We start from the raw sequence: 3,722 nt of genomic DNA, 5'->3' as shown, positions 1-3,722 counted from the left end.
CCCACTCTCGGCGCCCCCACCCGCCCGCCGTCTCGCGGGGCCCCAGACCCAGGCGAGGGGGCGGGGCCCCACAGGCCGCTCTCGCCTGACGGTAGTTTGTTTGAAGCCGAGCCGCAAAGTGCGGTCTGCACGCTGATTGGCGGACGCCCGCCACGTGGTCTCCGTGTGCGTCCACCCACAACCCTCCGGGGTACCTGGTCGCCAGCCAGCGCCAGGGAAACCCCGAGGTTAGAGTCCCTTCTCTGTAGGGGCAGTTGGGTCGGAAGGTTTATAGTTCACAGAATGGGAAGGGAGAGACAACGGGTTTAACTACGAACCAATTTTCCCCACCTCAGTCGGTAAGAAAAGCTATCTACTAGGTTTACAGTCTTGCTGGCCTGCGGTCTTAATGCGCAGGCGCGGGATGGAAGGTCGTGGGAAGGAACGTCCGCGCGGGGCGCCACTGCGCAGGCGCGGATCTTTGCGACGGCGCTGGATTCCCAACCAGTATACCCTGGTCGGGTCTTTTCGTATAGCTTTTTTTAAAAAGTTGTCCGTCCCTTGAGGGGCTGGGGGTGCTGGCGGTTCGTCTCAGGAGCTCAGTGGGCGTCTGAGTCCACACCCACCAAGCCGAGGACGCGCGGACCCACTCTCAGATCCCTTGGCCGGCCGATCCTCTCCTGCGCTGAAGTGAAAGGGCAAGAACGCCCACCCAGTTCTTGCTTGTTTTCTAACCACTTCCTGACCCAACTACCTTTCTGAGGTGGAAAAAAAGAGTTTCACGCTGGGAGTCAGCTGGGAACCAGTGAGAGCACGTTACCCAGTTTCTTTACTGAATAAGAAAATTTTGCTTGTAAGGACCACTTGAGTTACTGCAGAAGAAGTTTTTAATCAGAACAGTGTTAACTGGAGTTCATGGAGAGGAAGAAACAGACTGAAAACAGACTGAAAGTCCACCACTGAAGAGCTCCAGATAAACCATGACACTATCACATAGTGGAATAATGAGCTACTGCGAAAAAGAATGAGGCTGCTCTTTGTAGAAATGAATTTTCGAAACCACTAGTCAGACTCTAACTCCTGATCCATAAGTACTTCCTTCCCATCTCATTCAAGAAAGTCTTGGACTGCCCTTGCGGTCCAGTGGTTAAGACTCTGGGATTCCACTGCAGGGCTTGTGGGTTTGATTCTTGGTCCGGAAACTAAGGAGCTTCCCAAATGGTGCAGCGGTAAACAATCATGCCTGCCACTTCAGGAGGTGGGGATTCCTTCCCTGAGTGAGGAAGAGGAAATGGCAACCCACCCCAGTATTCTCGCCTGGAGAATCCCATGGACAGAGGAGCCTGGTGAGCTATATTGTCTATAGGGTCCCAAAGAGTTGGACTCCACTGAGCACACATGCATGCACTGGGAACTAACATTCCCAGATGCATGGGAATGCTTGGCCAAAAAAAGTCTTAAGTTCTTAGAGTGGCTTATATGGTCCTCTGCCAATGGGCCCACTTCAAAAGGTTTTTCCCCTTGGTTCTCATTACCAGTCTCAAATAGGCTGGGCATCACTGTTTCAGGCCTTGTCACTTGCTGTTCCCTCAGCCTGGAATGCTTCCTGTGCTGCTTCAGACCAGTGCCATCTCTTCCTCACCTTCTGTGGGTCTTTCCACAAATGTCACCGTGTCATTGAGACCATTACTGAGCTGTCATTTTAGGATTGCACCTCCCAATCTCCAGTTCTTGCCACATCTGTTAACTAACTAGCTGCTGCTGCTGCTGCTGCTGCTGCTGCTAAGTCATTTCAGTCATGTCCGACTCTGTTCGATCCCATAGACAGCAGCCCACCAGGCTCCGCCGTCCCTGGGATTCTCCAGGCAATGACACTGGACTCTTGAGAGTCCCTTGGAGCGCAAGCAGATCCAACCAGTCCATTCTGAAGATCAGCCCCGGGATTTCTTTGGAGGGAATGATCCTGAAGCTGAAACTCCAGTAATTTGGCCACCTCGTTCGAAGAGTTGACTCACTGGAAAAGACTCTGATGCTGGGATGGATTGGGGGCAGGGGAAGAAGGGGACGACAGAGGATGAGATGGCTGGATGGCATCACTGACTGGATGGACCTGAGTCTGAGTGAACTCCAGGAGTTGGTGATGGACAGGGAGGCCTGGCGTGCTGTGATTCATGGGATCGCAAAGAGTCGGACACGACTGAGCGACTGAACTGAACTGAACTGATGCTGAGTATAAAGTTAGATGTTCGTTGTATATTTCAGCAAGGTGCCCGGAGAGGTGGTGCGATTGGTTGCTTGTGAGAACAATTGGGGGAGAGGGGAAAATGAAAATTTACCTTTTTCTTTTGGACAAGAACCCTAATTTTTTCTTTTCTTCTTGAGATCTATTCTGGCAATCCTGTCCCCCTTTAATGTAATCTCCCCCTTTTCAGTTCCTTCCACGTCACCTTGCAGTATTTCTTTTATGATTGGTCACATTCCATAATTGCTTTATGTGTTTAGTTATTTGCTGCCTGTCTCCCTCACAAGAGTGGGAGTTCTGTAAAGGTAGGAACCCTGTTAATAATCGTCCCCAGAACCTTAGATGTTTGTTCAGTTAGTAATTCTTTTGGAATTGAAGTATATTTGATTTACAATGTTGTGTTCATTTCAGGTGTATAGAATAGTGATACACACACATATGTAATCTTTTTCATATTCTTTTCCCTCACAGGTTGTTACTCGCTCCCACGCCCTGCTCCTGTTTACATTAAAAAATAATAGCGTTGGGACTTCTGGTGGTCCAGAGGCTAACACTCCTGTTCCCAGTGCATGGGGCCCCAGTTCAGTTTCGTGTCAGGGAACTAGATTTCACATGCTGCAACTAAGACCTGGTTCAGGCAAGTAAATATTTATTCTAAAGAATAGCATCAGAGTGTTTCCAAGTTTTGGCACAAACATGTACTGAGCCCCTACCCTCTGCCAGTGGTTGTGATAATCCCTAGGTTCAGATCAGATCAGATCAGATCAGTGGCGCAGTCGTGTCCAACTCTTTGCAACCCCATGAATCAAAGCACGCCAGGCCTCCCTGTCCATCACCAACTCCCGGAGTTCACCCAGACTCACGTCAATCGACTCAGTGATGCCATCCAGCCATCTCATCCTCTGTCGTCCCCTTCTCCTCTTGCCCCCAATCCCTCCCAGCATCAGAGTCTTTTCCAATGAGTCAACTCTTCGAATCAAGTGGCCAGAGTACTGGAGTTTCAGCTTTAGCATCAGTCCTTCCAAAGAAATCCCAGGGCTGATCTCCTTCAGAATGGACTGGTTGGATCTCCTTGCAGTCCAAGGGACTCTCAAGAGTCTCCTCCAACACCACAGTTGAAAACCATAAATTCTTCAGCGCTCAGCCTTCTTCACAGTTCAACTCTCACATCCATACATGACCACAGGAAAAACCATAGCCTTGACTAGCCGGACCTATGTTGGCAAAGTAATGTCTCTGCTTTTGAATATGCTATCTAGGTTGGTCAGAACTTTCCTTCCAAGGAGTAAGCGTCTTTTAATTTCATGGCTGCAGTCACCATCTGCAGTGATTTTGGAGCCCAAAAAAGTAAAGTCTGACACCGTTTCCAGTTTCCCCATCTATTTCCCATGAAGTGGTGGGACCGGATGCCATGATCTTCGTTTTCTGAATGTTGAGCTTTAAGCCAACTTTTTCACTCTCACTTTCACCTTCATCAAGAGGCTTTTGAGTTCCTCTTCAC

Source organism: Bison bison, unplaced genomic scaffold, assembly GCF_000754665.1.
Source record: "Bison bison bison isolate TAMUID 2011002044 unplaced genomic scaffold, Bison_UMD1.0 scf7180017864037, whole genome shotgun sequence".
NCBI classification, from domain to species: Eukaryota; Metazoa; Chordata; class Mammalia; order Artiodactyla; family Bovidae; genus Bison; species Bison bison.
This window is presented reverse-complemented; position numbering follows the sequence as displayed.